The sequence below is a fragment of the Giraffa tippelskirchi genome, chromosome 3 (assembly GCF_054371585.1).
Source record: "Giraffa tippelskirchi isolate mGirTip1 chromosome 3, T2T-mGirTip1v1.2.pri, whole genome shotgun sequence".
NCBI classification, from domain to species: domain Eukaryota; kingdom Metazoa; phylum Chordata; class Mammalia; order Artiodactyla; family Giraffidae; genus Giraffa; species Giraffa tippelskirchi.
This window is the reverse complement of record NC_137277.1, coordinates 9994393-10017397: the sequence shown is the minus strand read 5'-3', so window position 1 is coordinate 10017397 and position 23005 is coordinate 9994393.

Below are 23005 nucleotides of genomic sequence, written 5' to 3'. Positions count from 1 at the left end.
CATTAAGTGAAGAAGTAGAACACAGATTATAACAAGGTAAAAACTATAATTACATACGGATAAAGAGCAGATGAGGCCACAGAGAAATGGGGATGGCGGTGTTAACATGAGGTTGGAGTGGGAGGGGGTATTTAAATCTGAAAAAAAAAATTGGAGAAATAAATAAAACTTAGCAAAAGACTATTCCCCCTCCAAGATCCCAGCCCCATGTGCTTCAAGAGTTATCTTAGCTAGGGAGGAGCCATGTCTGTCTGCTCCATCTGATGCAGGGTTCACTGGAGCAGCAGCCTCCAACCTTTTCGGCACCAGGGACCAGTCTCGCGGAAGACAGTTTTTCCACAGACCGGGGCGGGGGTGGGGGGTGGGGGGGGATGGTTTCAGGATGATTGAAGCACATTACATTTATCGTGCACTTTATTTCTGTTATTACTACATCAGCTCCACCTCAGATCATCAAGCATCAGATCCCAGACCTAATGCAGCTGGGGACACCCCTGCACTAGAGCACCCTCCATACACACATGGAAATGCCATCCTTTTATGGCAAACATGAGCCCTGAGCCTCTCACTGAGTCTCCACAGGCAATTTCCTTTTGTTTATTTTTATCAAGGAAATGTGATGTGCAGACACTTGCGCTGGACCCTGGGAATATGAATGAGACCCATCCGTATGTAGGAAGTGCAAGGTGAAAACACAGAGGGAGAGCACCAGTGTGCCCCCCACCCTGGGAAGGAGGGAGTATCCCAGGTGACCCCTGCATGAGGATGGCCCAGAGCTGCAGGAACCATCAGCGGGATGAGTGGTCTGGGCAGAAGGAAGAGGAGGGGTGGGCAGAGGCTGTCCGAGAGGAGATGTGGTCCCATGCCTCACCTGGTTGGTAGAGTAAGAATCAAGTCAAAGAGAAGTGGAGAAAACCCCAAGCATGAGGCATGGCCTGGGACAGCTCCCGCTCAGGGACCAGGAAAGGGCATCTGTCAGCCAGCCACCCCTCACTGGAGCCTCCCCAACTCCACTTGCCTGGGACTGACATTCCAGGAGACCGCCAAGAACTGACTGTCTTCTCAGATGAAGATACCACACAGGGAGGCCGCTGGAAGCTGGACATGGTCCAAAGAGAGGGGAAGTCAGCCAGTGGTCCAAGACCCCAACAAAAAGAAGGCCAGTGCCTCTTTGTCTTCAGCCTCCCAATACCCCCCAGCCCCTCCTGCTCCCTGCCTGCCAGTGAGCCCAAGGGAGTCCCTTCTGTCTGCAGGTGTCAGACCCAGGGCTATTGGCTGGGATGGCCTTGGCTGATGGGGATGGCAGGGCTGGCAGAAAGGACTGAGAGCCTTGGTTCTGTGCCTGGATCGCATCTCGAGAGCTGCAGGGCAGGGCTTACAGCTGGAGAGCATGCCTGCCAGGCAGTGCCTCAGCTCCACTGTATCCACTCAGTTCCGGTTATACCAACAGAGGTTAGCAGGAGCGTTTCTACAGTGACTGTAAATAAGCCCTCCCCCGGAGCTGCAGGAAAGAGACGGGAGTTAGAACAGAGCGAACTGCCAGGAGCTAGCCAGAGATGGACCACCTTCTGCTCGCTTAGCCAGCCACTGGGGCGGCTGCAGCCTCTGTCTTTCGCCCACAATGCTTTAAAAGAAAGAGGCAAGACATTGATTCGTTGTTTAACTAAACAAATGATCATTTCCCCGATTCAGGGCTGAGACTGGCTAGATTTGAAGGAGCTGAAGATGAGTAAGGAGAGAGGCAGCTGAAAGAGAAGGAAAGAGAGTGAGCACACAAATGATGCCCCAATTGCGCATGAATCTGCAAGTGGCCGAGAGAAGGTTCCATGAGGGCAAATGCTTCCCAGAGGGCAGCACTGAGCCAGGACAGATGTCCTCAAAGAATGGGTGCCTGGCTCAGGACCTGGGGCTGTAAGGAAGCAGGACCTGGGAGGCAGGTGAGAAGACGCCTTCTTCCAAAGCATCCAGAACCTGGGTGATGTCCCAAGAGAGCCCAGGTCCCTCTGCCCATGGGCTGAACTCACAGCCCACTGGCCTAGCGTCCCAGTTCTAACCTGATGACCTGGGAATGGCCTGGGAAGCCTCCCAGCTGAGCTTGCAAGGGACACTGGGTCCATGTAAGGGAGCAATGAGACCACCCTAGAGGTGAGTTTCAGGTAGGGGCAAGACCTAGGGCATCTCTGATCAGGGCTCCCTGATTCTGGCCTCCGGCCATGAGGAGGGGGTGAATCAAAGGGTCTTTGAGGTCTCAGATCCAGCAACCATCTTAAGGACATGAGGGAAATGGTTTTACCACTGTGCCTACCACTTTGACAGGGGATGACCATGCTATTCTAGTTAATGACCAACCTGTAAGGCCCTTTGATCACAGGTGGTAATCTTCATACACTTTGTTTTCTAAGTCTAAAAAACTACTCATTAAAATATTAAGAAGTATTTTTAATCCAACAAACAATTGAAAACAATTAATACCATTAGGGAAACTAGAGAGTTTCCACGGGTTCTGGGTTTCTCTCCAGGGAAAGCCTGCCATGGCCCTCCGCAGTGGCAGTCTCACCTTCTGGTGGAACAGACCCTCCCAGGGCACTCTCCTGGGGGACCTGAGTCATATCTTGGCTACTACTGGGCTCTTTGAGAGGGGACTTTTTCTATTCCAAGGCTTCAGTAACATGGCTCTTTTGCCTTGGGATGAGAAACTCTGGATTTCAAATCTTGGCGATCTTGTCTAGATTTTTCCCTCAAAAGCAAAACTTGAGACAAGGGCTTGTGTGCAGGAGGTTTATTTTGGGAAGTGATCTGAAGAAAAGAGGGCTAGAAAGTGAGCTGAGAAGGAGGAACACCACTGCAGGCTGGGTTGTTGAGGTGATGAGCAACAAGGCCACTGGGACTCAGTCCCACCAAGACCCTCGAGGGGCCATGCAGAAGGCACTGCAAACGGTCCACAGAGGGAAGGGAGGGGGGAGTTTTAACCATCAGCTCCCATAGTGCATTGGAAGAACTGTGCCTTGGGCTGTTGACTTGAGGACACCCCGGTTGTGTTCCTGCGTTGGTCCCTGCAGGCATCACACATGTGGTGGCCTCAGATGGACAGAGGTGTGCAGTTCAGCTAAGCAAGAGGCAGACAGCCAGCAAAGCCTGGAGTAGCAAGGAGGCGAGAGGAGATGGGTGGAATACAAGAGGCGTGTAATACAGTCCTCCCCTTGCACCCCATACTGTATACAGCCCATCACAAGGCCTTCAGGATGACTCCCTTTGGAGGAGTCAGTGCTGTGTGTTTGTGGCTGAGATTCACCAGAGACTCCTCACCACCGCAGTGTGGTTCTGAGACCATCGGAAGATTTCTGCTGCATCTTGAACCTGCTGCGGCAGAGCCCTCTCTGGAGGACCTCCTCAAAACTGGTCACCTTTGGGGACATTAACATATACTGCCTCTGAAGTCCAAAGAGGCCACGGAGTTCTGTGCCCCCTTCTTGGTTGAAGAGAAATAGGGCCCAACAACTCACCTTTACATAAACATCAGTGGAATTTTGTGGAATGCTCCAGACTCTAAATACTCCATTGACGAGGCAAGCCTTGGACTTTCCTGGGGCTCATCCCTCACCCTCTGACACACACGTGTCCTGCTGGGGCATCTGGTGTGCTTCCCTCTTTCTGCCCACCTGGTCCAATGAGCATGATCTCCTCAACATAGTGGATGAGCGAGGTGTTCTCTGGAACATCAAAATGACCAAAGACCTACAGACACTGTGATAAAGAGCAAGAGCTTGATTATAGCCCTGTGACGAGACAGTAAATGTGTATTGCTATCCTTCCTGTATGAAAGCAAAGAGCTTTTAACCTTCGTCACTGATAGGGATTGAAAAGAACACATTTTCCATATCAATGACTATGTACCAAGTAATAGAGGCTCTATTGATTGGTTCCAGTAAATAAAGCACTGCAGTCTGTGTTTAGAGATTTGGTTAAGTTCATAGGAGTCCACCATCATTGACTGTGATTCCTCTGGTCCTTCCAGATGAACTGAACACGGATATGATGGGGACCTCCACCCTTGCTTCCTTCAAGTCCTTGATGGTGGATCTAATCTCCACAACGTTCTTGGGGTGGGGTGGGGCTGTTATTTCTTCTGATTTGCTCTCTTGGTCAGGCTGAGGGAAGGTTCTTTGGCTTCCATCCATGTCAAAGAACCAATATGAGGGTTATGCCAGATGCTAAGTATATTCGCTTAAATTGATGTGCTCGGAGGTGAGAGACCAACTGCAGGATGTGTCTGCAAACCTGCTGGACCCGCTGTAAGATGGACTTGGGTCAGGATATCATATATCTCTGGCTTTCCATTATCTATCCTTCAGTCGGTGACTGTAGTGGTATTTCTGTTTCACTCGTGTCCGTGTCAGCCCTGCCCACATGTTTCAGAGTCTTCAAAGTCTGGATAACCCTGTGTCCCAGGTACAGGCTCTCTGGTAAATGACACAGTCATCTCTGTGGAAGGACTAAAGGATTATCACTGTATTTACTGCTGTGGTGTTGCCAAGCCTCAAGTGAGGTCCTTGCTTGTTCTCCAGGTAGGGGAGCCAGTTTTCCTCTAGCAAGGAGGAAGGGGCTCCTTTGGCCAGCCCAGAGAATTCAGGAAACTCAGAGGGTGCAGGACTCTCAGGCTCAACCCTACATGTAGTTACATCTCTGGGTCCCATTCTTTCCCAGCAGGGCTCTGATTTTGGCAAAGGAGCTGTGTCATGTCAGTGTGTTCAGGCTCCTTTGTGACTCTGCTACCCTTATAATTAAGTTCTGGGGCTTCAGAAAATCAGGTCTATTCAGATATTTCCACCGAGGGCAATATCCCTTGAGTTGATGTTCAGCTTCCCTGAGACCATCATTGTCTTTTTTTAAGGCTTCTAAACCCAACCAAATCCACAGTCCTTATATTTACCATTGCCCCGGACCATTGCTGCCACTACTGCCTAACCAAACACTCCACATTCCACCTGCCCCTCCTCCCAGTTCTCCACCAGCGAGAGTCTATGTGACCGTGCCAGCCCTGCCTGCGGGGGTTGTGCTACATAACGGGGTCTCTAGCAATGTCTGGTGGTGACCACCCAGCTCCAGTATTCCCACCTGAGGGGCTTCCTTAGCTTGATCTCCCCCCAGACAACAGGCCCTGGGAGAAGCGTTCAGAGGCAGGAAGTGTATTTTGGAGTGAGGGGCCCTGGGGAGAATCAAATAGGGAAAGAGGGGGAACCAGTCCAGGGTGTGTCGTTGAGCTGATCACCGCTGTGAGCAGCCAGAGTTTAGGCCTGTGGGGGAGCTGGTGGGGGTCCATGGAGGAATCCACGTGAGGGCTGGAGACGGAGCATTCCCTGCCAGGTCCGTTTCCCCACTCCGACCGAGGACTGCTCCAAAGGCCTTTACCCCGGCACACCTCCAGGTTCGCTCATGCGTCAGAATGGTTGAGTGGGTTCCCACGGGTGCCCACACAACAGCAGGAGAAAGGCCTCAGGGCAGAAAGTGAAAGATGAGCTAAGGGGGGGGGGCTGTCAGATGACAGTCACACCCAGCTGGCTGCCGTAGAGAAAGCTGGAGTGAAGGGTGGGTGGGAGGTGGGGTGCAGGAGGTGTCTGATGCCTGGGCTTGAGTTGGGAGATCTTGGGCAAGTCCCCTGCTTGGGCCTCCCTCTTCCCGTATGTAGCCCTGGAGTAACCACTCCAGGGACCACTCTGCAAGGCAGGTAAGTGGCACATGAGATGGTATTAGTGAAAGCTTTGTATGCTGTAGAGCTCTACCCTAGTGTGAGGGATTTGCTGTTGTGATGGGCATGGTGCTCTGGATGTGGCCCCAAAGTTTCCGGGGGCTGCCTCTCCTCCCTAAAGTGCTCCAAGCCCCAGGCTTCTCCCCTTCTGCTGGGACAAGAGGTGCCTGTAGATTGTATAGCAGGAGGGAGCACAGCCCATCTCAGATGTACCCCAGGGTTTGTCCTTCCCCCTCCAGAATCCTCCCTCATCTGGGCCCTGGCCCACTCAACCTCTCATGCCAGGGAAGCCTTGTCAGTACCTTGGAGAGCACCCAGGGGACCTAGGGTATTCTCCCAGTAATGAACGCTGATATTACAGAGACATGTGTCATCACCCCGGGATTGTGACAGCTCCCGGTGAGGCAGGTAGGAGGATGAGGATGAGACAGACGCTCCAGAGAGGAGGTGGTGTAAGCTGAGCATTTGGGTTGTCTGTGGCAGGGGAGGAGGTGCAGAGAGAGAAGGGCTGAAAGTGGAAGGCAACTTTTAAGGAAGTTTGCCCAAGTCTGCCCCAGGCTCTTTGTCAGTCCCCCACCCCCACCCCAGCCTCCAATGGAGTAGGGAAAGTGTGGGGGGAAGGAAGCACATGGGAAGGGGTGAGGAGGCAGAGGGCTGAGCACAGCACAGGGGATCATGGAAGGACAGGGCTTTCAGTTCCAATGTCTTCAAGGGGCGGGAGGGGTTTATAGTTGTGAAAATGTGATAGACTTGCTGAAACATTTTACATGGCCTGGAAAATCCCAAAAGAAAGAGAGAGAGGGAAAATGAAGGAAAATCTCGAGAGAAATCACCATACTTCCTCAAGGTTGGGAGAAGTGTCCATTTGCCAGTAGGCATGTTCAAGACCAAGGACAGCAGCCTGGAAGAGTCTGTTCAGCCCACAATCCACTGAAAATCCCCGTTTGTGCTCCTGGTGGGTGCTCCTGGTAGCAAGCTTGGTTTTCTGTATCCCAGCAAAGCTTGCCCTCTCTTGCAGTGCAGGAAACAAGACATCCCCTGATTTCCCTGTTTTCCACCTTTCTCATTCCACTCACTTCCCCTACATTCCCTTTCAAAGTATCCAGAATTCTCTCTCTCAACTCCATTAACTTTGGTGCCCCAAAAGGGCAGTTCAGTTCAGTCACTCAGTCGTGTCCGACTCTTTGCGACCCCATGAATCGCAGCACGCCAGGCCTCTCTGTCCATCACCAACTCCCGGAGTCTACCCAAACCCATGTCCATCGAGTCGGTGATGCCATCCAACCATCTCATCCTCTGTCGCCCCCTTCTCCTCCCGCCCCCAATCCTACCCAGCATCAGGGTCTTTTCCAATGAGTCAACCCTTCGCATGAGGTGGCCAAAGTATTGGAGTTTCAGCTTCAACATCAGACCTTCCAATGAACACCCAGGATTGATCTCTTTTAGGATGGAATGATTGGATCTCCTTGCAGTCCAAGGGACTCTCAAGAGTCTTCTCCAACACCACAGTTCAAAAGCATCAATTCTTCGGCGCTCAGCTTTCTTCACCGTCCAACTCTCACATCCATACATGACCACTGGAAAAACCATAGCCTTGACTAGACGGACTTTTGTTGGCAAAGTAGGCAGATCTATTCAAACTTGGAGAACAGATGAGAACACCTCTGGGTGGGCAGTAAGAGCTCTTTTTTGGGTCAGCACTTGGGCTGCCTCTGCTGCTCAGCTTACAGCTAAATTGGATCAGGACGGTTTTACGTGTCACATCCTGTTTTTGTTTTGTGGGAAAAGAAGGCAATGTTTTAAAAGAACAGAAAGAGGGAAGTGGGGTCTTATGGAGAGCAAAGCTGTGTGGAAATGGATGGAGAAGGAGCTGAGCACAACAAAGAACTGGCGAGAAGGGATGGGCTCATCCTGGGGGCACCCAATTCCAGAGACTCCGAGGATGCATGGCTTTCTTTGCTTGTCCATTCCTCCCACACATGGTCTGATGAGGGGGCCTCTGGGACTTATCTCTGTGTTAGGCAGGGGCTCAGGGCTCTCAGACTCACTCACCAGGCCAGTCTGGGGGGCTGTCCCCTTCCTCAGCAAAGGTTTGTTCTCTGTGCAACGTTCTCTTCTGTTTTTTGGTATTGAGTTGGTGTGTGGGCTTCTGCCAGCCCAGCAAAGATTTCTTGGCTTCAGCAACTCCCCAGGGATGTGCCCTGTGAAACCTCATGGACCGTCCTGCCGAGGCATTCCTCCTGCAGTCCTGCCTGAGGGGCAGCAAGGAGCCAGATGTGTGGAGCCACTGCCCCCCCTCGCCAGCCCCCTCCCAGGGACAGCTCTGCTCCTCTCGGCTCTGGGTGGAGACCATCCCTGTCACAGGGCTCTGTCTTTGGGTCTTGTTTCTTCTTTTTCTTATATTTACTGCTAGAGAGACAGCGTGGATAACAAGGCTGGTGCCCACCATATCTGGCAGTTGATGAAAGGGCTTTGAATTTCCCCTGGCACCTCATCCTTTGACCCGCTGAGATTGGCCATAACAAACAGCATGTGTCTTAGGGGTTTGCCATTCTCCAGGGGGCTTCCCTCACCTCTCTCCATTCCCAGCAGACTGGCAGCTTGGGCACAAACCATGAGGCCTCTTTGTTTACAATTTGCACACTGTGCTTTGGCCATCTGCCATCTCACTGGGCCTGGGGCAATAGTCAGGGTACTCTTCTTCCCATTTTACAGATAAGGAAACTGAGATATGGAAAGCTTTAGAATAGGACTGTCCAACAGAACTTTCTGCAACCATGGAGATATTTTAAGTCCGCATTCAACACAGTAGCCACTAGTTGCTTGTGACCGCTGAGCACTTGAAATATGGTGCACTGGAGGAACTGGAGTTTTACTTTCATTTTAACTGAAGCTTTAGAGACTTACTTAGGAGTGTCTAATTATTTTCAGAGCTGGGACCAAACCTGGCTGTTCTAAGTCACCTGTTCCCACCATAGAGGTCATGGGCACCTTGGAGTCTATTACTGGATTCTGAGCTACAGAAGTCTGACCTTGACCTCTCCCTTGATTCTCACCTGGGCTAATTTCTCTCCCTGGAGAGAACCCTAAGATCTCAACACAGTGGGGTGGAGCAGAGGACTCAAGGCCCTACCCTGATTCTGGTTCCCACACTTCCTAGGGGAGAGGGTTGAATAAGTGAGAGCTATGGGAGGAGGAGAGATGGAGGAGGTGGCAGGGGAGGCTGAAGTCCACTCGAGGGGCATGGCCTACTTCCCACTAGCTTCCAGGGATGATGCCTGGCAGAGACCCCACCAATAGGCCTGGTACAGAGGTGGCCACAAGTTTCCTTTTCTGACACCCACTTGCTGGCCAGGCCCCACCCTTACCTAGACGGCCTCTTTCTCTGTGCAGTTTCACTCCCTGGGGACAGCCCCCTCTGGCCTTTCACTGACCAGTGTCATCCAGACCTCCTCTTCCTCCTCTCTCTGAGAACCAGCTCTCATTAACAGTCTCACAGCTGAGCTGTAGACTTTATGTGCTCAGCATCTTTGTGGGAGTGGGTTTGTTTCTTATCATGGAAAATGCATGACATTCAGCTTCAGAAAGCTTGTAGGTATGGAGGGGGCCTTCTGGCATGAGTGATCAGAGGCCTGGATAATGCCTTTGGCAGAGGGTCTAACTTTTCTGGGCCTTGGTCTCCCCCACTGTACCCATCCATCTCTCAGGAGTGCAAGAAGCACATTGAAGTACATATAGAAATGCACTTTGCGAGCTGGGATGCAGGACACAAATGTCAGTGTTTCACTGCAGCCTCAGCACTGGGCCCTCGAGAGCTGAGTCACGTTCCCGCTTGGTGGACCTGGGCCTCTGTGGGTGGAGAGGAGGCAGGTGTGGCCAGGATAGAGGGATTTCAGGAAGCAACCATCCCACGGGGAGATTGCCTTTTGGTCTCCTCCAGCACAGAGAATGACCAAGCATTGCCCTCATAGCACATGCGAGATGACAGCTCATCCCACATTGTCCTGACACAGAACAAGACCCTCAGTGGTGAAATCACTTGACAGACTGAGAAAATCAGGAGCACGTGCCAAAGTCATGGTTGCAGGTGGTCTTCGTTGCCTAGTGCAGGGTCTAGACCCCTATTCCATGGAAGTCTATGTGGGGCAAGGGGATGGATACGTGGAAGAGAGACAGCACAAAAAGACGGACTCGTTGTACTTTCTCCTCTTCCTGCCCTAAAAGGGGGGGGGGTGGTCACAAAAAGTGATGTCCATTGAGCTACAACCTCCTTGGCCACCAAAGCTCATGATTCTAAAGGGAAGATGGGTCCCCCATCTCCAGCTGCATGAAAGGTATGTCTATTGAAATAAATATCTGTTTCCTGGCTTGCCTTGGAGGGAAGAGTGCTCAAAATAGTGGAGGAATGTGTAGAGAAATATGGAGACACACACACACAGAGACAGGAAAACATGGAGGGGCAGACACACAAGGAGAAAAGCCCAGACAGAGACAGAGAACAAAATGTGGACCAAACTCCCAAAGAAAGGCTGTGCGTTCATCTCTGTTTTATGTCCCTGGGAAAGAAAACAGAACTCATGAGAGTCATGTGGCTTCTAGGCCTCCGTGTTGCCCACCATGCCAGCCACCCACATAGGCAGAAACCTTGAAGCAAAAATTAAGGTGTTCTCTATCATCCCTCCTGGCCAGAAACCAGAAAAGAGCCCCAGTGCCCACTGCTCCGTTTTCAGTGGGTGTCAATCCACTGGGGGACTGCTTTCTGCATGGTGATCCTAGCATACTTTTGGGGCACACCCCTCACTACCAACCAGTGTGAACTCTGAGTATGTAAACAAGTTTGAGCATAAGCCAAAACAAACAGTAATTAGGAAGGTAAATCCAATGCAAAAATAAGCAGAATGCATTTCAAATTCAAATAAGAGTTATTTGTGGACTCTCTGCTCTTTCTGAATTATCAGTGAAACGTTCCACTCCATTTACATATATAATTGAGGATTAACAATACTTCCTGTCCCAAGGCTCAGGAGATGATCAGGGCAATTTGGGTCTGGGGAGGTGGAGGGAAAGGCAACATCACTGGCTGTCTCACCTGGCCACTGCAGAGACAAGGAACCCAGAACAAAGCCCAGCATTTGGAGGCACTCAGTAGATATCTGTTGAATTAATTAACATAATTTATTGAGCATCTACATTTTGCCAGCTCCATTGTATACAGAACGTCTTTGAATCCCACAACACTTGAGGGAGGTATTGAGTCCCATTCTTATAGATGTAGAAAGTATAGCTCAAGATGTTGAAGTACTTGCTTCAAGTTTCATGGCTGGTCAGGGCAGAATTGGGCTTGCCTCCAGGTTGGGGCAACTCCCAAGCGTGAGTGTGCACCACTTCCTGCTGGTAGAGGGTTCTGGAAATGTTGAGGCTTGCCTGTGTGGTGGAAGGCAGGAGATCTGGGACTGCAGTCTCCCCAGAAGCTCAGCTCTGCTTCTGCTCCTCAAGTAGGAAAGGGTGATGACTCAGACCCCAAGCCTTGGGTTCCATTCTCCACCCTGAGCACTGCTCTGCCCTCTGTGTTGCATCTTTTTCACCCGATGACATGGAAAGAAAAGCGCATCCTTCTCCCTGCCTTCAGGGAGCTGGGGCATAGAATGAGGCTGAAGGCAGTTTGGGTGCCTGAGGTCCGATCTGTCCAAAGGACTGTAGTGATGATGATAATTATTGCCCTGCCCTGGATCCCTGGAAGGGAATTTCCAAAGCGTCTCACTCTACCCTGGGAAGGAAAATCAATAGGCTGACCCAGGAGCCAAATGCAAACAAGTTCAGCCACCTAGGAGGCGGCTGCCAAGATGCTTTCTCCCACTGAGGTCAGGAGGCTGAAGCACCAGCCATGAGCTGAGCCCCAGAGCTGAGAGGTGCCTAGGGTGCTGATTTCCTTGTCCTGTCCTGGACGGGAAGGGAGAGTAACAAGATAAGCCAGCCCTCTACCACCACCATTGGCCTCTGGGCTTGTGCAACTGCACTGGCAGGACGTAACGACAAGCTCCAGTACCAGACATCAGGATGGAATAAAGGGAAACCAAGCAACACAAATAGATTTAAATGAAGCAAACTCTGTACCTGGACGCTTATGTTTGAGGTGGGAGGGATCAGTGTGTCCTTTCTACCAACACAGATGTGTTCTCTGGACCCTCCCACAAAAAGAGACCCCACGGGCATCCCATTGTGAGCCAGGCACTGTTCCAGGCAATGAATGGATGTTGCCAGGGCTGAGTACAAGGCATTGTACCCCCACTAAAGATCAGTGCCCCCCGTGAGAGTAAAGTGCAAATGGCATGTATCCACGCGTAACTTTCCAATAGCCACATTTAAAAAGTGAAAAGAAAGAAACCAGTGAGATTAATTTTAACAATGTACTTTATTTAACCCAATATGTCCCAAATATCATTGAATATACAAATTATTTTTCTTTCTTTCTATTGTACCAAGTCTGGCTTGTATTTTGCACCCAGAAGGGTAGGATAATGTTTCCTGTATTGGACAGTGCTAGGTCTAGAGAACACTCTTGAAGAACTAGGGGGCAACTTGTACCTTAATTCCTAGTAGAACTCACTTTCTCAGAGCTTCCTTATTACAACCCACCTTGGACCCTCTGGGTGCCTGGGATCTCAAAGAGAAGGAAAGAGGAGAAGGTAGCCCCAGTACATTTCTGCCATAGCAAGTACGGGAGTGAAGGCTGCACCATGTGAAATCGGATGAAGTTGGTGTCTTCATGAGAAAGTAATCTATCTGATTTTTCTTACCATTTTTTTTTTTCGATGAGAGTTAGCCCACCAGACAGAGAGAACACCAGGTTTCTTGACTGCCTTCTGTCCATCTCCATCTCAATTATCTCTTTGCCTCTGCTGGTCATGAAAGCCCTTTCTTCATACTCTCTCCTGCCTTCTCCAGATCAAGCTGGAAGGCAAGGGGGCCACCGTCCTAGCCCGGAACTCCTACCTCCCTTCCTGTGTGCCAGCTTAAGGGAGACTTCTTTTAAACTGCCTCCAAATAGCCAGTAAACCTGCCACTCTTTCCTCCAGAGAACCCGGCCAGCTCAAGGCTCCATTGACCCTCTCCACGGCATTTACTCTCAAAAATACAATTCCAATACAGTAAAGATTCTAGTCTCCCAGCGTGGATTTCCAATTACCCACACTCGGCCAAGTGGCAGCCACTTCATTATAATTCTGTAATTGCCATATAGAATTCCTATAAATTTGCTGTTAATTTTTAACCACTGCATCCTTCTCTTAGAAAGTGTAGCAATAATTTGAAAATCTATAGACGATATTTTTAAGTGGATAGAGGCAGATTAGGGGGAATAAATCCAATGAGGGCTAGGTCTAGAGAAAAATCCTAATAAAACAGTAGTGGGGTGAGCCTGAGAAGGCAAGTCTGGGGCTTCCTCAACTTTGATGTGAACATTTCTTCCAAAATATGTGGTGTATTGGTGGCAGCAGGGATTGATCAGAGTCTGATCCAGGAAGATCCTGCTCTGAAATGAGAATGGCTTTGCGCACTGGGTTCTCCATGAACAAGCGCATTCCCTGCCCCCACTGGGAGGTAATTTACAAGCCCGGCTTCCAAATGTAATCTTCCCACATTGTACTGCTCCATGGTGCCTCCCTGAATTGCAACACAGACCAGGTCTATAAAAGACGTTTTGGAGGAAATGGCAGCCACACAGGATTACCCCCCTCCCACAGCCCCTCACCAAACAAGTGAACACCCAGGTGCTCAGCAGAGAAATTAGCCTGCCTTTCAGAAGATGCTAATGACAGAGAAGTTGGGAAGGCATGAGAGAGAGCCAGAAAGGAAACTGTTGGGCCCACAGGAGCTCCAGGCACTGGGGACCGTGGGGAGATGGGCTAGGTAGTCCTAACTAAGAACAGCCTGCTTCTCTCTGGGGAGGTCTCTGATGGTCAGAGAATAAGAAAGCTGGATCTAGAGGAAGCCTTAAATGGAGACTTTGTCGGTGAGAATGTGCTGGGTGAGATTTATTCGGCTGGGATGTTTTGGTGAAACGTGGCCATCAGCAGGGCTAGCCACTGGCCACCTACAGCCAAACAGTGAGGTCATTGACACCTATCTGTGTCTGGCTAAGGAAGGCAGGAGCATAATAAGCCTTACTGGATGCCCAGGGGCAGGGGATAGGGGAAGCAGAGGTGTCTCTGGTGCTGAAGGGCTCACTCTTGCAGGGTTGAAGTGCTGAAGACCTACAGCTCTCCTTCCTGGCTGCCAGGAGGGTTGCAGCCAGGGACCTCCACGTCCAGTCCCTGTCCCCACCCCTTGGAAGAGGGAGATATTGGCTCCAGGCTAGAGGAGGGTTATCAGGCGGCAGCAGCGATGAGAAATTGGGCCACGGAGCGATTTGAAGGTCCCAGCGTTTGATCTACTGCAGGGCTGGCTCCTTGCAGCTTTGCTGCTCCCGAGTTTGGTGACCTGAGAGAATTAAAGCTGCCTTAAATACAGTCTCTGTTGGCTGTATATTAATCAAGCAGGAATCAAAAGTCACAGCATCCTAGGGAAGCAAGAAAAGACACAGACGACTCCCCCCATCCTGATGCAGCAGCTCTCAGCAGGAGGAGAGGTTGGGAGCTGCTATGAGCAGCACAGGGCCCTCAGCTGGCTGCCAGCTTCCCCCAAACCTCCTTGCCAGTGAATTCTCAGAAACCTCATGCCTTGGAACTTTAGAGTTGTGTCAATGCCAAAACAGCACTGGACCCCAATGCCAGCGTAGATCAAGGAAGAGGAGGGCTTCCCCCCCCCGACCCCCAAGAAGGAGTGAGAGGGAGCAGAAGGAGGGGAAGCCAGAAGGGCTGGGGGCCCCAGAATAGCCTCACGTCTAAGTCCTCCAGCAGAGAAGTCCCACTTCCCTTCTCTTGGCAATCGTTCGGGTATCTGGAGAAGCAAGCAGCATCCATGGCCCCTTTCTCTGCTGCACTATCCTCCAGTGGGCACCAGTTCATGAAACTTTCCTGGTGTATTCTGAGTTGTCAGGCAGAGTTGATACCAGCCAGGGTCCTGGCCACCCCTCCCTCCTAACCCTGGCTCACTCCCCTCAAAGACTGAGAAAGAATACATATGTGGCCTCTGTCACCCTGGGAGTGAGAGGAGGAGAGTCTGCAGGTACGGGTCTGTTCCTCTGCTTCCTGGCAGACAGGTATGTCTCTACCCCTATGAGTCCTGAGACAAGCTCAGTTCCCATAGAACTTCATTGGAAGAGCCTCCCACCCAACCCCCACTGCCCACCTCCCAGCACTGGCCACCTCCCGGCTCCATCTCTCTGTTTCTGTCTCTAGTTTGGCACTGGCCGCCTGACCCAGTGCACCTGCCTTCTCAGGGTCATGCACTTTGCCAGGACAGCACTGCCTCTCTGGGCCTTTGTGGCCTTGGGCTCCTAATGAGCTTTTAATGAGCTATTTCTTTGGCTTTAGGGGCAGGAAGGGGCAGAGGAGGAGCCGAGAGCCAGCCCCTTCGCATTCTGCTTCTTGCAGCCTTGAGGTTGCTTTTTAACTGGCTGAGGCTATAGGCAGATGTTTGACCCAGAGACTTTCAGATTTGTTCAGAGTTTGGAGGACTTGACTTTCACAGTCCTTGGACCCAGGCTAACCCCTGTTCATCATTCCTTCTCTAGAGGATTTCCCTGGGTCTGTCCCTTTGTTGCCTCTCCTCAACCAAGGCTGAAGGAAGGGTCACTGGTTTTTCTGGTAAGTAAGGTTTATTTTAACTGATGGCAAATTGAAGAGTCCAGCTATTTCACTTCTGTCTATGAAGAAGCAGGAAGCACAGAATGGGCCTTCTACCCTAGGCAGCTCAGATCCATCCCCTATGGATGAAATAACAAGGCTTGACGCCTTCCCATGGCTCACTGCTTAGGGTCCCTCAGTGCTTTGTGTCTTCAGTTCAATTCTAATTGAACTTTGACACAAATTCACGCCTGTCACAATTGTTTGTTATTATTGTTTAGTCACTAAATCATGTCTGACTCTTTATGACCCCCTGGACAGTAGCCCACCGGGTTCCTCTGTCCATGTGAGGGATTCCTAAATGTCAGGCACACAGTCTTCCCTTCCTGACACTCTGAAGCATGTGGAGCTGCTGTTAAACCCTTTCCTGGAGCACACAGCCTTGTTCTACAGGTTCTTATGGGTGACCCTCAGTCCCTCTTGGGAGCTGGAGATGACAGTGGCTTCAGCTGCTGGTCCAAGCTCCCCCTTGGAATTCCTTCAAGGCTTTTCTCCATTGAATAAAATTAAGGTGGAAAAGGTCTGTGGGAGACACAAGACAGAATTTCTTGACAGCCAAGGTGATAAAAATCTGAATGAATTCCCCAGAGAGATGTCTAGGTCTCCCTCAGTGGAGTACTTCAAGAAAAAGAAAAAACAGACAGTGCCAGTCCCTGAAAGCTTTCGTGACTGCCAGATAGAAGGCAGAAGACTGGACACGCGATCCCAATGTCCCCTCCAGCTCCATAGTCTGGGCCTATGAGTGTGCTTCTCCCTTCCAGGGACTGTGTCTGGCTGCGGGGTGGTGACCAGAAGAGATACAAGATGCTAGTGCTGTCCCTGGTGCTTAAAGGCAGCAAATGAGGGTGCTGAGGGCAATCTTAGCGCCCAGGAGGGCCATCCTGGGTGGGGTGCATGGAACAGCGAGTTATGTAGGTTTCTCTGCTCCCACAGCCTCTGCTGGTGATAAACCTGTAACATGAGCCCTGCCCTAGTGTAAGCAGAGGCTATCATCAGTCATTCTACACTGGGGACCCTGACATCCAAGGGCAAAGCTGGACTCTTCATCTCCAAGCAAATATACTGACTTGCTGTACCTCTCAGGACTTTTTCTTTTCTGTGGTCATTCTCTATGTTGGCACAGGGAGCCAAGTAGATACACCCAGATTTAGATAGACAGGAGAGCTTGGGTGGCGGACCAGGCTCAGAGTGCGAGATAAGGGCCCATGAAATTGAGCCTCTCCTGGCAGACCAGCTAGGAACCCTGCAGAAGGGCTTCCTCTGTCCAATGGCAGCCTCTCTTCTTGGCTTCATCATAGAGTTCAGCAACCCTACTGAGTTCTCGCGACCTCCTGCCTAATGAGAAAGAGGAAATTCAAAATAATTGCCATGCAGACTGAGCGGCAGTGTGATTAGTAAATGCCCAGGCTACTGCAAATGATGACTACATTAACAGATTTGGTTTGGGGTTGATCCTGTTAGGAGAGAAAGCCAAGGGCTAATGATGAGGATGCTCAATGGAGCAAATGAGCCAAGCACAGCCATGGAAGGGAAGCAAAACACTCGTGTGAGTTTGTGAACTGGGAGGCTTATTTTCCAGCCTGAACTCTCCCTCTCCCTAGTTGTGTGACCTTGGACCACTTCTGAGATCCCAGACGTGTCATCATAAACCAAATGGACATCATTCTCCCTTCTCCATCTACTGTGTGAGAATCAAGTGAGATGAAAAGGTTAGAAAAGCACTGAGCCAGTGCAAGGTATTGTTACAGTTAGCAATCAATAATGATAATAAATCACCACTTTTTCACTTTGTACACTCTCATTCACAAGAAGTTTAAGCAAACAGTTGGGCTCTTGTGTCTTGAAAAAGAATTCTGCCCCTTTCCCTCCTCAGGCCCTCTCCAGACCCTGTGGGTTCTGGGGGCCAACATCCTGAATGGTGGCTTGGCCACGTTGAAGAGTTCAGATCTGTTTCTCCAAGGCTCTCTCAGCGCAGCCCGCCTCCTAGCCAGGAGCTCACAGCCCAGATGCAGCAGGAGCCTGTAAAGAGCTTTCCAGGGCTGCAGCTGCTGAGGCCTCTTTCCCACCAAGCCCCGAGGTGGAACATCACAGCGCTGGCTGATTTCAGATGTTCTCTCGCTCTATGCTGAGCTCTCTCCCCCTCTCCAGAAGAGGAGAAAGGAGAAGTCCTGGGGGCTCATTTAAAATAAATAAAGCTTGGCAACAGTGCTGAGTGGGAAAAGCAGGGAGGAATGGCACCCACAGCCGTGCTCTGAGAGCATTCCTCTGGCTCCCAGGCCCCGAGGGGAGAGGAACTTGCCAAAGAAAGATGTGCTTATAACTGCAACCCTGTGCAACTTCTGGCTTTGCCCATATATCTCGAGTGTGCCCTTTGCTTTCAGTCTCCTTATATTTATTATGTTTAATTTTGCTGGGACATGGTTGTAAGTGAGACGGATGGACCCGAATGTGGCTGGCAAACGCCTCTTAATTAAACAGATAAATAAACTTCCTTTGCACGCCAATTCTTACTTTTGCTGCAGTCTCTGCTGGGGCCAAGGGGGACATCACCAGTGGTGGGGGATCCCCGTCGAGCTGGAAGGTGGGTGCTGGCCAAGGCAGCCTGGACCGGGACTGACTTTGCCTCTGTGTTGCCAAACACCTGATGGCTCAGGAATGCAGAGGAGCCCAAGGGTGGGGAGCATCCCCAGCGGCCTCTCCTTATGGTACTGACCTCAAAGGGGAGGCTCTGGCCGGTGTGAGTGGGCCCTCTGCTGGACGCCTCCGGCATGGCCTGGTCAGCCAGGGCCGTGTACTCCCACCCTGTCCCAGCAGGGGCTCCTCTGCCAACTTTCCTGCCCTTCTGGGAGAACTGGACACACCAGGATGAAACAGAAACAGTCCCCACCCCCAAGATAGGGAAGCCACAAACCTTCAGGGAATCTGGGGGTTCTTCCATTTTACATGATGACTAAAGAGCTTCTTCTTGTCCTCAACCTGACATTCCCCCAGTGGTGTCTGCTAGAGGCACTCCAAACAGCCCACTGTGGAAGTGGGGCATGAATTCCCCTGGGAGAGTGTTCAGTTGCTGATGTGGGCATCTGGTTGGCTCACATAAAAGACACCTCTTGGGTCATTCCATGCCCCCTCACACACATACCCTGTTCCCTGAGCCACAGCCACCCTGGCCCACTCCACCCTCCCATCTCCATGGAGATGCCGGATATAATTCTGCTGCTCCTGCCTCCTTGGCCCCTCAGTGCTCACAGCCAAGCTTGTGCCAAACACCCCGACATTAGGGCACAGACCTCTGGCTCTGCTGGAAGCACAGAGCACACTGTCTTTGTAGATTATGGCCCAGCTGCCATCGGAGACGGTGAGCTCACTCCTTGTCTTGGGAGGCCTTTGCCAAGCTCCATGCTGTCCTCCCTGCGTGGGGTGAAGCCTGAGGATGCCAGTCTGGACACTCAGGAGGGGAAAGAGGCCCAGGCCCACGTGTAAATTAACCCCCACCTGGCCTCCCCTAAAGGGACTGCAGGGCTTCCTGTTCTTGCTGGGCTCTGCCCAGGTGCGGCCTTGGAATTTCCGAAGGATGGGACTTGGGGTGTTGTCTTAGGCAACAATCTCGCAAATCATTTGGCCACAGAACTGCCGCCTTTGTTAAGAACACTGACCGTTTTAAACACTTTGGCACATGCTGCCCCAGGGAGACCCTGTGTTCCCATTTCACAGACATGCACACCAAAGAGCCTGAGAGTCTTTGTAAGGCTACACGGGCCTGGATCCCTCAGGGAGAGAGGGGGCAGCCCCGGCACCCCCTATAGGGTCTCCTCCAAGGACGGTGACACAGGGTGGGGGCAGGAAGGAGCCAGGAGATCTCCAAAGCCTGGGAACCATCTGGACCTTTTGAGGTGCCTTCTTCCTGATATTTATAGTGGTGCCCAGAAGCGCAGAAATAATTACAGCTCAGTTCCTGCCTCCCTAACAAGGCCCTTCTCAGATTCAGGGCGAATAGGATATTTTTTTCCTTGGCTCTTTTTTTTTTAAGTAGTGAATATTAGCACAGGATTGACAGCTCTTCCCAGCTCGCAGCCTCCCTTCGCCCCAGAAGCGGGGGCAGCTGAGCACGGGGTGCCTTGGCATCCCCCACCCACCGTTCAGGGTGGCCCACCCTGGCTCAGAAGACACAAGGGGCTCTGGAGGGGCCCAGGGGATCTGAAGAACGTAGTACCCCACAGTCTTATGCGATGCCCCTGCACCGGGCACTGGAGCTTCTGAGAGAGAATGGCACAGAGTCAGAAACAATCACACTAAACATGGTCCGTGCCATTGGGAGGCTCCCAGGAGAATGGTTGGAGGGCCCAGAGCATTCTCCCCTTTCTCCTCCAGACTACAGACAAGGGATGCTCCTGACACTGTGTGGACATCCACCCCAGGGGCACTGATTTTTCTGCAGCAGCCTGGCCCAGCCCTCTGAGCCTGCACTTCCTAGATCCTCCAGCAGCTGTGGTCCACTCATCACGGGGACGAGGCCGGCCTCGGAGTGGGGGTGGGGCTGGAGGTGGGAGCAGGGACAACCACACTCACCCCTGCCAGGAGCTGCTCCAGGCATTGGCTTGAGGCTGTGAACCAGCCAGCATCCTGCCCTCCTGACACTTCAGTTCCTGAAGGGGAGACTGGGAGGGGGCCAGAGAGACTGTTTAGCTCTTCCATGGCCTTATGTCCCCCAAAAGGCACCCCTCGGTGAACCAAGGCCTCTTCAATTTGCCATTTAGTAATCGGCTGTAGTGAAAGCCATAAGTTCAGGAAACAGCACAGGAGGCCATGGGCACACAGCCCCATCCGGAGAAATGAGCCAGACCTACACGTTGTTCAGGTCCTTTTTCTGGAGGTTTTCTTTCAGTTCTGTTTTGCTGTTCTCACTCTGGCTGGAGCCTGGGTGTGATTAGGTGGCTGATGGAGGCAGGTGTTCAGACATGTTCCCTGGGCCTGACACCCTCTGGAGGTGAGGCTGGAAGGCAGGTGCCTGGGCTGAGATGTTCACTGATGAGCTGGTACGAGGCTGCTGGAAGCAATATTGCTACAGAGGCTGGCACTTTAGTCACCACCCCAGTTTTCTCCCGGCCAATAACTGAGCTCAGGAGTCCCTCCAGGAAAGCTTCCCTGACCACACCCCACGTCTAAGCTCACCCAGATCTGAGCCCCTACTATCCTGTACAGGAGGCTGCAGTCTTGGTTTGCTGGCTTGATTTCCCTATGAGAAGACGTGCTCTCTCCCAGCACAGAGAACTTTATTTCTACAGCTCCAGCAACTGCTGCAGTGTCTGCACACAGCGGATTCACAACAAGAAAAGGCATGAGAGTCTACTCAGAGGGTGTCTGTCTCCTGTGTGTTGGGCACTGTTTAGGATACACTCCCAAGTTCTCCTATGGGAAGATAAAGCGTTGATCTCAGTAGCTGCTCTGTAACAACACTGAGTTGGCGAGTGAATGGGTCACGGGCAGGGTGGACATGGAGCCCAGGGCGGAGGGTGAATGCCACATGGCTGCCCCAAATTCCTGCGCGACAACTGGAGGTGCCAGGAGAGGACAGAGGAAGGGGAAGGCTTCTGAAACAGGAGGACAGAGCAGCATGACTTGGGAGGCAGGCAGTCTGCAGGCCTGCCCGGGCTCTGTGACCAGCGCCACCCTGGGGTGCCACCTGCCACCACAGAAGAGCAAGGTCTCTGCTGGCAAATGCTCTACCCAGTCGGGTGCCCCAGGCCTCAGCGCTGTGCCACCCTGTCACTGTCCTAGGCTTGTAGGGGCACCTCTTCTGGGGTGCTAAGTTAATAACCTGTCCAGCCTGAAGGCAGGGGTGGTCTCTGCAAGTCCATAGCCAACTGTCCCCATCCCCACTCTGCGCCAGTGCCACCCCCGGGATCAGCCCAGTGAGGGATTCCCCAAAAGAAAGGCCAGGCAAAGACAGCTACCCAACATGATGGTCAGCTCTCCCACCACCACCTCTCCTTTGACCCTCGACCCTTCTTCTGTCTGCCTCCCTGCCAGATGTGGCCCGGCCCCCTTTCCTTCCTAGAGGAGGAAGAACAGGAAATGTTTCATTCAAGGGACATGGAGTGCCCCAGAAAGGTGCATCCAAGGGGCACACACCTGGCAACCGTGTTCAAGCTGAGCTTGTTACCAAACAGCTTGGAGGGAGCCCAACCTCAGTATCCCGCCACCGCCCCTCCTGGCTGCTTCTTCCTAAATGGCCCTCATGGACCCATCCTGCAGCAAGTGTTACGTCTCAGACATCAGCCAAGCAACCTTTCCGGTTGGGAGAAATCAAAGCCCAGAGAGGACAAGCAAATTTCCTAAGATCACACAGCAAGTGCCTCCACTGGACTCCCAAGCCAGTGAGTGGGTCTTCCCACAGCCAGGCAGTCCCAGCCCTGCTTCCCTCCAGAGTAGGGCTTGCTCCCCAACAGTAAGAGCACAGGAATCTCAGGTGTCTTTAGACAGGACTGGTGAGCCCAGAATCGATACTAGGTCTTTGGGATTTGCCCCTTGCCCGGAGGAAGTACACATAAGTGGGAGCGAGAGGCTGGGTATGGGCCCTGCTGTCTCTGCCTCCAACAGTGATGAGGGGCAGGCCATCCCTCTCACAGCCACGCTCACCTGTGGCTTGTCCTGGTAAACTGGACTTGGTGAGGGGGTATCTGGCAAGTGTAGACCCATGGCAGGCCCGTGTGTGTGTGTGTGTGTGTGTGGCTGGTGAAGCTGCAGATTTATGCACATGTGTACAGACACACACACACACACCTGTCACAGTGCAGGGCACAGTCAAGACTTCTGCCAGGCGAGGACTGGGGTCAGGGATCTGATTGTGCACTAGGGCTCCACTGATGTGCGTACACCAAGTCCAGTGTGTTTGGATATGGGGAGGGGAGGATGCGGCTGTAGCCACTGCCCCTTGCGGCCCTCCCCCGTGTAATTAGTGTCCACAAGGCCACGTGTCTGGGGCAGGGCTGGGGTATAAATGGGGTCCGAGGGCTAGCGGGAGGGTGGGAGAGGCTCCCAGGGGCTCCAGTCGGGTTTCCAAGCCCTGGGCAGCGGGAGACGCTTCTCTAGCGAGGAAGCCTCTGCGTAGATGCCCTCATTACATCACCGACATCCCCGCCACTGAGCCGGCTTCCCTTAGAAGAGGCGCTTCTCCGAACGCCAAGCAGGACCAAGCGCCTTCCGGTCGGGCCGCAGAGCCGGCAGAGCGGCTCCTGCTCTCCGCAGCGGCCGGTGGACAGAGCGAGGGGCAAAAAGGAGATTCCAGACCCCAAAGCCAGGAGTGGCCGCTGGATGCGGGGAGGAGGAGGAGGGGAGCGGAGGGGCCCGTGGGAGGGTGCGAGGGCTGGCCGCGCGGGCGCCAGCGGGCTAGGGGTTAAGTGTGCGATCAGCGGTTGTGCCGTCGTTCCGGATTCTCTTCCCTCCGCGCGGGGCTGTTTGATGTTGGAGTACGCCA